Raw genomic sequence first — 10,449 nt, forward strand, 5'->3', positions numbered from 1 at the left:
AAATTATATGGAGGAAATGTTCTTGTTTTGACACAATTTTAACCAGGCTCTTGAAGGAGATCCACCTGTACCGAGTACAATAACAATAAAGATCATTCTATTAGGGTGACTGATGGCTCCTTGGGGGTGAGGCACCTGGACCAGACGCTGGTGGGGTTTGGGGCCCACGCAGCCGAGACCTACGCTGGCCTCTATGGCTCGTCCAACAAACAGATAATAAGGTAAGTATTGTAAGTGCAACAATCCCCCACTACACCAGCCTATCCTACACCCAATCTAATACAACTGTTTTGATTTGTTGTCATCCTGTTTATAGCTATGTGGCTTGGGTGAAGAGGGAGCAGCTCAAGTCTGAGGGGTCACAGATGGGCGCGCTCCAGTACTATCTGTTGGGCCGGGAACAGGAGACCAGGGCTGCTGCTGCTGCCAGGGCTGTCGTGAGAGCCAAGCACCCTCCTGCCTGCAGTAAGCACCCTGTTCATCACATTACATTACTTTACATTACAGTGTGTTACTGTTCGCAGTTCTTTACACACACCAACAACAGCTTGTTGAAAAGACCCTCTTGTTAATTCTGCTGCTACTGTGTTTGTGTAAGCAGGCGCTGCATCCGCCGGCTCTCAGGAGATATCGGACAGCGATCTCCTTGCCAGTGCCAGTGAGGTTGACACCTGTGAGTACACACACACGTGCACACACAATCTGAATAAAACAGAATAAGACGTCTGTAAATTAAGAGTAAATTGACTTGTTTTCCCTGTTTTTATGTTGTTAAAAAAGGTATATAGCGGGTATATAGCAGATATACAAGGTAAGTGTGGGTAGGTAGGCCATCCTCTTGGCAGTAGTTGTAGTGTCTCAAGTGTCTGCTGAATTCTATCTGGCTGCTTCCACCATTTAATTTCATCAATCATGTCTTGCTCGCGGCTTAACACGCTCTCTCTGGTGTAGAACACGTAGTTGTCTTGTCAATAATCCCTTTGTCGTGTCTGTCTGTAGAGTAAATAGTTGCCATTTCACTTGCAACCTGCACTAATCATATCATTGAACCTTCAGTCATTCACCTGTGCTTTTGTCCTTTCATTTAAATGAAAGAAAAGTGTTTGCTTTCTTTCCTTCATTTCACTTGCATAGCAGTGCTATTCTTTCATTTCAGTAGTATAGCATGAATCATTGATCTTACAGTTGCAATTGATCTTACAGCTTCTAGTGTTATACTGGTGTATCACTTATGCACTCCATGTTACAGAGTGACAGTCTGTCATTTGCAGCTAACCCTAAACTGTAAACTCCCACAGCTCACACGGCACCAGCGGAGGACCCAGCCCACCACGTCCGCCGCAGGGCTGAGAGACTAGCGCAGCCACCACCTGCACTTGTGGGTCGCCCGCACACCGGTGCTGAGGTACGCCCAGTCAAGCTGAATATCTCCAGTATTGTCAGAATCTGAATGAGCTTATATTACATTACATTACATTTCGTCATTTGGCAGATGCTTCTCTCCAGTGTGAATGCTTTTGTGTGGAAATATTAGGAAATAGATGTTACGTTGTGCCGTCTCTGAGGGTGGCGCTGTGTCTTGCTGTGTTGCAGCTGCTGCCTAACAGCTGGAGGCTGACACTGCCAGAGGAGCAGCATGAGTGGCTGGGCAGGGCCTTGTTCACCCCACGCCTTCTTCCTGTGCCGATTCTTCCTCTGGAGGCCACTACAGTATGTTAACATTTCTTTTATTGTCAATGTTTAGTGTTCGGCCTGTGCATTTTCACTATCAAATTAGTAGTTGCTGTTTTTAAAAGTGCTATATTAATCAAGTCTATTTACTTTATTACAGTATGTGGGCATTCAAGCTCCGGTGCCAAGCATGTGGGCAGCATGACCTCCGGAGCTCAGGGCACTACCGGACCATTAGGAGGGTGCTGGACGTGACTGGGTGGTACTTCATGGGCATGGAGTACCTGGAGTGCAGTGGCAAGGCGGCGTGTGGGAAGAAGGTTGCGGGCTGGGATCGGGCCGTCTTGGACCAGCTGGACCCCGGGCACCGTGCGCTCTTCCCAGCTGTTCTCACGTTCAAGTAAGTCATTAATGAATTGAAATGATTAAGTATGTAATTAATGTATAGAAGTAAGTTACTCACTGTAATATTTCTTCATATTGACATGACCTTCATGTCTCTTTGTCTTTGTACTTTTCTCTAACAGGTCGGCCTGTGACAAGGTAGTCATTGCCCAAATAAGGGAGCGCACCCTGGGCAATGGTGTGGCACGCCTCCGCGCTCACCTGGTGGAGCAGCACACCGAAGAGTGGATGCTGCGCTCAACGCGCTACCTGTCCGCGATGCGCAAGCTCCGTGTGCCGGGTGTACCGCGGCCACCGGTGACCGTAAAACCGATGCACCCGGTACCCCGCCTCAAGTGGCTGATGTCCGTCTATGTCCGGGACGCCCTGCCCCGACTAGACGAGGCAAAGGCCAGGGTGACGTCCATCTTTGGAGACATCCTCAAGATGGACTCCACCAAGAAGGCAAGCTTTAGTTATGATGTTGTTTGAAGAAACCTGCACTTACACTAATTCTGTGTAATGTTATGTGTCATACTGAACGACCTCGGGTTTTTAATGTATCTGTCATCATTCCACAGATCACCAACAAGCTTGCGGGGGAAGCGCGCGACACGGCTGGTTGGGTCACCAACGTGGGAAATGAGGACGGGCAGGTCCTCATGTCCGTTCTCACAGAGGCTGAGGGGGACAGCCTCCAGCCCATGGTGGACGGACTGGTGCGGCGGTACGGTGACGCCGGGAAGGCCCCTCCAAAGGTCCTCTACGTGGACCGGGACTGCTATGCCGTCCGCGGGCCGCCCAAGACCGCGGCCATGTTCCACGGCTGGGACCAGCTGGTGGTGCGGCTGGACGTGTGGCACCTGATGCGTCGCTTCGCAAGGTTGGATGATTTGAATACTTTTTTCCTAAACCAAAAATAAAAATAAAAATCAAACACTTGCTCCACATTGCTCCCACATTTCACATCTAAAATTCTCTGTCTTTCTTTCTATCTCTCAAGGGGCTTGACCACCGAAAGCCACCAGCTGTACGGCCTCTTCATGGGGAGGCTGTCATTCGCCATGTTCGAGTGGGACAGCGGCGACCTGGCCCGCCTGACCGAGGCCCGGGGGCCCAGGCTGTCTCTCAGGGAGAAAGCCCAGCACTGCCGCCGCTGCACACGAGGTGCGGAGGAGACGGTGCGGCTCATCCAGGAAAATCTGGACAGCTTCTGGGAGATGAAGGACAGCTTGGGCGTCCCCCTCATTGACCGCGCCAGAATGGGGGAAATCTGGAGCACGCAGCGCCGTCACATCCACTGCATCCAGGATCCTCCGTGAGTGGAGCTGTACACCAAGACGGGGCAGGTGACCCGGGGAGGGGTCATACTCCCTGTTTTCAGGTGTGCCAGAGGCTCCACTTCCCTGGAGTCCTTTCACCTCCACCTGTGCCGGTTCATTCCAGGTAAGCATTTTCATTTTGTAGCTGGAGGAGATAAAGGGAAGAGCAAACAGCTGGGTGTCTAGAACTTATTTACTATTCACTATGCCACCTTATTGAGATGCACTATTTATGTTGTTTTTATTGGATTTTTATTTGCACTCTAAATAGACTTTGATTGATTGTTTGATTTCCTCTCCACTCTTGTTCAAGGCACTTCTACCAGTGCCCTCCACTTCCAGGTCTTCCTGCTGGAGGGCCTGGCCAGGTGGAATGAGAACCGTGCCAGGGCAGCAGTGGAGGGTGGCAACCGGACGGCAGCGCGCTGCTACAGTGCCGGGCTCCAGCACAACTTCAACCTGCTGACCCAGGAACTCCTGGCTGAGACGCTGGTTGAAACCTATGCTGTGCCCAGGAAGTACACTGGTGAGTTATCAGGGCGAGTCCATTTTATTGAAGCGGTCCCACAGCCTGTCACCTGGTAAACTGATGTAATGGTCTGTCTGTCTGTCTCTGTGTGCGTGTTTTCCAGGGGAGCTGATCGGGTTGCAGTACCTGTACGAGCAGACAGGCAAACCCCCACTGCCGCAGCACCTGGGCACCGAGGAGAAAGATGGGAAAGATGAGGGCAGCGAGGAGGCTGATGAGGAAGAGGGCGTGTTGGAGAAAGAGGAGGATGAGGGCTTCGAGGAGGACGACCTCAATTTCCTGGACCGCTGTCATGATGTGCCACACCATGTCCTGTTGGGCGGGACAACCACCTCGCCAGCTGCCTCCCCCTCCCACTCCCCCTCCACCTCACACACAGCTGCCTCCGCCTCCCACGCTGCCTCCCCCTCCCACTCCCCCTCCACCTCACACACAGCTGCCTCCCCCTCCCACTCCCCCTCCACCTCACACACAGCTGCCTCCCCCTCCCACTCCCCCTCCACCTCACACACAGCTGCCTCCGCCTCCACCTCCACCTCACACACAGCTGCCTCCCCCTCCCCCTCCACCTCACACACAGCTGCCTCCCCCTCCACCTCACACACAGCTGCCTCCGCCTCCCACGCTGCCTCCCCCTCCACCTCACACACAGCTGCCTCCGTCTCCGCGTCCACCTCCGGCTCACAGCCAGCTCCATCCCAAGAGGATGATGAGGTAAGCTGTTACTATATTGCCTTTAGTCACTGTGATCATGTGTTTGTGAATTTTATTGTCTCTGTTTTTCTCAGAGGCACTTTAAACTGCCTCTGATAAACTTGACTTGTGTTCATGACATTTCTTAGGACGCGATCGGACCGGATGGTCATGGTGGCTACCAGCACGTGTGCAGGCTGGCCCGCGCCCTGGTGGAGCTGCGTCACGATGCCTTTGTGACACAGCGTCAGGCGGGGGAGATTGTCGCCCTCTGGCAGAAACTGTCAGAGAGGGACAAGGCTCCCATCTCCCTCCCTGCGCGTCACCAGGACAGGCTGGACAAGGGACGCTTTAAGTCCAGAGTGCGGACCACACACACCCCAGGGGTCGACAGTGTGAACCGGTAAGCGTTGCCAACATGTGAATGTGGGTTTTAAACCTGTTTTTTTGGGGGGGGAAGATATCCATTCAACACAAATGTGTTTTGTGTTTGTTTACTCTGCTCTGTCTAACTCTTAACATGCTGCGTCTGTGTGCAGTGTTGTCTTAGGGTGTGGCTCAGGAGCGGCAGCGTCTCCTGATGACAGCCGCCTGATGGAGGCTGTCTTCAGGGAGCTGTGTCGCCTCCATCCTGCGGGGCAGAAGATAGCGGGCGCCCAGGTCAACCGCTTTGGTGTCGTCCAGAGGGACTACACGCAGATCAGGCACAATGTCTGCAGTTGCAAGGCCCTCCAGGACAACACCTCCATACAGCTGATGGAGGTCAACCGGCGCACCCTTGGGCTTTGGTAAGACCTCATTTCACTTGTCACGCTGTGACTGACCGAATGGATGTCTGTCAGGATTTTTCGGAAGTAGTAATTGTTTCTTTTGTTTTAATTTTTCATCAGGAACTCGAGGCTCACCAAGACCGAGGCGGTGCAGACCCTCACCGTGGCCGTGCCGAAACCCAGCACCTCCGAGGCCGCCGGAGAGCCCCTCCCACCCCCGAAGGTTCTGCTAAAGCAGCCGGTAAAGCCTGACCAGCCTCTGGACTTCCACCTCTCGCGGGACACCTCTGGTCTGGCGGTCAGCAGTAGAGGGCCCCTGGCACCGGCGATGTATGAGCTGGCCATGTTTGAGGTGCCCTCCTCCAGCGCCTCAGCTGCCCCGACTGCTGGTGCTCCACCTGTGCCGGACCCTGCTCCTACCGCAGCCGCCCCCTCTGTGCCACGTACCACCGCGTGGTGGAGAAAGCAGCAGGAGGCCGAGGCGCTGGAGAGGCAATATGCACAGCACGCCGATGACTGGATGACCCAGAGTCAACCTGCGGCGAAGAAGACGCCAGTGGTGCAGAAGTGCCGCAAGTGCCGGCAGCCAAGAACACTCCAATATGGGCACAGCTTCTTCATGGGCGAGCACTTCTGCTCCACTGCTGCAGGCGGCCTCTCAGTCGACAACTGGAAGGCAGAGAAAAGGAGGAAGCTGGAGGAGGAAAAGAGGTCAGTTTAGTGGTCTATTTAATGTTTTTCTCTGTCTAGTGTGTTTAATTGTACTGTTATATGTTATTTTCACTCAGTTGTATATCTGTTGACCTTATTAGTTTGTGTTGTTTATGATCAGTGTGTCTGATAAGATTTTCTTTTTTGTCTTCTAATATACTTAGCGCACGGTGAGCTGTATAGGAGGAGCCCGGCCGGGTGACAACCCACAGAGCCCACAGACTACATGCCAGAGCCTCCATCCCCTGGTCCCCACAGTAGTTCTGGACATTTATATGTACACATATATTTTTGAATCTTTTTATTATATGTTCATGACATTCACTCTGTTCTGTTCTGTGAAGTGTATTGAAATTGATTGAAACACGGGCTCAACTGTTCAAGTGTCTGAGGATGTCTTTGATCACCCTGGGAAAGCTGCCCCAAGGTGTTAAGTGGGGGGGGGGGGGGGGGGGGGGGGGGCTGTTCAGGATGTTACAGGAGTCAGGCAGACTGTGTGTGTTTGATCGATCAGTGGGGGGGGGGGAAGTAGAAGATAGAAGCATGGCAGGGGTGGGGATGGCTTGATGTATTTACACTGGATGATGTGTGATTGGCTGACTAGAGAGGAGATTTCCCCACCCTGTGGGCTTATATACACAGAGAAAGGGGGAACTTCTGAAAACTTGTCTCCCACTACCATGGACAAGACCTCCAGCTCCTCGCTCTCCAGCTCCTGCGGCTCCTACATGGATCCATCCTGTTTGCCGTCTCCCAGCAGCTCTCCCTCTCCAGTTCCTGTGGCCTCGGGGGGCTCAAATGCCCCATCCACCTCGACTGGACCCTGCAGAAAGACGGACAGGCAAAATGACCCTTTGGAGGAGAAAAAAACAACGCTCCGAGGACAGCGCCCTTCTGGAGCAGGGGGACACGCAGTCCAGGTGCTGGGGCATCCCTGGCCAGGTCTGTGACGTGTGCGGTCAACCCAGACACTGGCAGACCGGTCATGCCTTCTACAAGGGCAAATTTTTCTGCTCAATAGAGCAAGGAGGGATGGCCGTGGCACAGTGGGTTGGACAACAGCGCACGCCGGAGGACCAGGTGATGCCCAGGACCACTTAAAAATAAAAATAAGCGTCAAACCAAACCCCACAAAATGCACATTTGTCAGCTCTGTGGTCAGCCAAAGCAGGCGGCCTATGGCCACAGCCAGCATGCTGGCGAGCACCACTGCGTGCAGCATAGCTGCAAATCCGCAGAGCTGTGGCTGGCAGAGAGGAGATGAAAGACATTTTGGCCACAGCCTGGCAGAGAGGAGATCTAAAAGACATTTTGATTCAAAGTGTGGTTTGAAGTGTGTGTGTGTGTGTGTATTAGTGTGTTTTTGGCTTTTGCCTTTATTTGGTTGATTTTCTGGTTAAAAAATAAAGACTGTTTACCGGTATATCCTCTGTCCTGTCTTTCATGATGACTCAGTCAGTTATTCCATTGTAGCACTACATTGACATTGAAGTGAATATATGAACATTATAGGCTATTAGATATTTTATATTTGATTTTATTATATATTAGATTAGATTATTTTATTTATAGGCTATTACATATTATACATGTAGTACAGTAGTAGTAGGCGATAGTGATACTACATTGACATTGAAGTGAATATATGAACATTATAGGCTATTAGATATTTTATATTTGATTTTATTATATATTAGATTAGATTATTTTATTTATAGGCTATTACATATTATACATGTAGTACAGTAGTAGTAGGCGATAGTGATACTACATTGACATTGAAGTGAATATATGAACATTATAGGCTATTAGATTATAGGCTTTTGAGTAGTAGGCGATAACGTTTGTATTGTAATGCATTGTAATACTACATTGACATTGAAGTGAATATATGAACATTATAGGCTATTATATTATAGGCTTTTGAGTAGTAGGCGATAACGTTTGTATTGTAATGCATTGTAATACTACATTGACATTGAAGTGAATATATGAACATTATAGGCTATTATACTTGTTGCCTGGCAACAGCTGACAACGCAGCACCGCTCTGAGTGGCTCGTCTGTCTGCGGTGCTGAGTGGCTCGCACGTCTGTCTGTCATAACTCTCATAACTCTCGTCGCCCTGCCTCTTAAAGGTGTCGGTCGTCGCCGTTCGGTAAATTGGGACGTTACGGCCGAGTAACGGGCCGATTTCGGGCGAGCGTTTTGGTACCGGGAGAGTCCGCGACGAGACCGGCCGCGGGACCGGTCGGGGCGTCGCGGCTCGGGTGGGCTGCGGCCCCCGCCGGGGGTCCCCGGAGACGAGTAAAACGGACACCGTCTTCAATCCCTACACTACAGGATTCCAATCTACTCTCCCCTTTGTGCCAGTCTTGTTCCACCCCACCTTTGGGAGAAAGGTGGGGTTTCCCTCTTTCACTCCCGCGCCATTGGCTTGTGCCACCGGCGTCCCTTCCTCTCATTGGTCCTGGGCTGCCTGCTATTGTCCCTTCCTCTCATTGGTCCTGGGCTGCTCCCCCCCCAGTCTCCCCACCCACCCTCAACAAAGTCTTTCAAAGCCGCCATTTTTCTGCCGTCGAAAGTCACACAGTAACAGTCACAGTTGGATTGTATTATTTCGCCAGAACAGAGAATTTCTCCGCGCTAAGAGGTAAGAGCTGGATTTTATATCTAATTATGCGATAAAAGCGAGTCTTGTTGAGAGGAAAAACGTAACGTAACGTTATTTGCAGGGCGAAACTCTGTTCGCCAAACTCCATTCAAATACATGCCGTTTTCGCCGAGCCTCAAAAGGGCGAGGACAGGCCGGGGTTTGTAATAGTTATTGTATGTGAATTAAATGTATGCCGAATTGATTGGTGTTGCCGTGCAATCCATTTAATATGCTTAAAATAACCCAACTATGCCGCTGCTGCGTTAAGGCCGCCGCTTTGCTGTGTGGAGAATTTAACGTTAACCGACTGTATCGTGTTGACTTGCTGATAACGTTACTGTAAACATCTGTCAAGTCATCAAACTGTTGAATTACATATTTCTAGCTGTGCTGTCTGTAACTCTGCCTAATGGTCGTTGCTGCGTGTGTAGCTTTGAAAGTGACATGTGTCATGTTGTTGACATGCATAGCATTGCATTGCAGAATGTAAAATTGATAACACTCGTTGCTGCCTGTACAGCTTTGAAAGTGACATGTCTAGCTTGCATGCATAGCTTACTCTCAAACCTAGGAAAATTGGCATAAATGCATCTTTCTAGCTGGCCTGTGTGCAGCATTGCATTGCAGAATGTAAAATTGATAACACTGTAAGCTTTGAATTGAATGAATATGCTTATCTTTGCTCTAATCTCTTTGGTAGTATATTTTGTTTTATTTGATCTGTCATGTCGTGAAGACTAACTAATAAATAGTAGGGATGGGCATTTCTAGCAAAAACACTATTCGAAATTCGCTGGCCAAATTCGAATTTAATTCGAATTTCGAAAATAAATAAAAAAATGTAAAAAAAAAAAAAAAAAAAAAATTTTTTTTTTTTTTTTTTACATTTTTAATTTTTTTTACATTGACATTTTCGAAAATAAAAAACAGTTTTGACAATCATGAGTGGTTGTGGTTCATTAAATATTTAGTAGGCTCAGGTCTGAGTGCCAAAGGGGTGCCAAAGTCACCCCCTCTCCCTCTTCATGGGATTTCATCCGCCATTCATTTTTCCATAAACCTTGCTTAAAATGCTTATAGCGATTTGACTATACCGGTACTTAGAATCAGGGGAGACAATGCAACATTTCACTCAAAAAAAAAAAAAAAAAAAATTTTTTTTTTTTTTTTTTTTTCCGAATTTCGAATTTCAATAATAAAAGTCGACCTTGATAATAACAACGATTATTCGAAAATTCGAAATTCGATGCCCATCCCTAATAAATAGTCCTTCTCAAACTACTTTCTACAGGATGCTACCTTGGTCAATCAAAATGTCTTAGCTGTCATTGATTGTGTTGCATAGTTCTACTGTTGACAAAATGTGATATTGTAAGTCGCTTTGGACAGAAGCGTCTGCTAAATGTCATAATGTTAATGTAAATGTAATGTAACTAGCTCAAAATCTGTGCTGTCATTTTGCAGAATGGATTACCGTGTCGGTGAGGGCTGGTGGGTTTTGGTCCACACAGCCAGGAGACCTACGCCGGGCTCTATGAGTCCACCAGCCCTGGGCTCCCAGGGTAAGTGTTGTAATGGATTGTGTGTGTACAATTGTGTGTGTGTGATGCTGTGTGAATCACTGCTCTGATGTTTTGTGCTCATAGCTATGTGAGCCGGGTGAGGAGAGAGCGTGTGTGTGCGCCAGGGTCAGCCATGCACATGCTCCAGTGC

This window comes from Poromitra crassiceps (genome assembly GCF_964638095.1).
Source record: "Poromitra crassiceps genome assembly, contig: HAP1_SCAFFOLD_323, whole genome shotgun sequence".
In the NCBI taxonomy this organism is placed as follows: Eukaryota; Metazoa; Chordata; class Actinopteri; order Beryciformes; family Melamphaidae; genus Poromitra; species Poromitra crassiceps.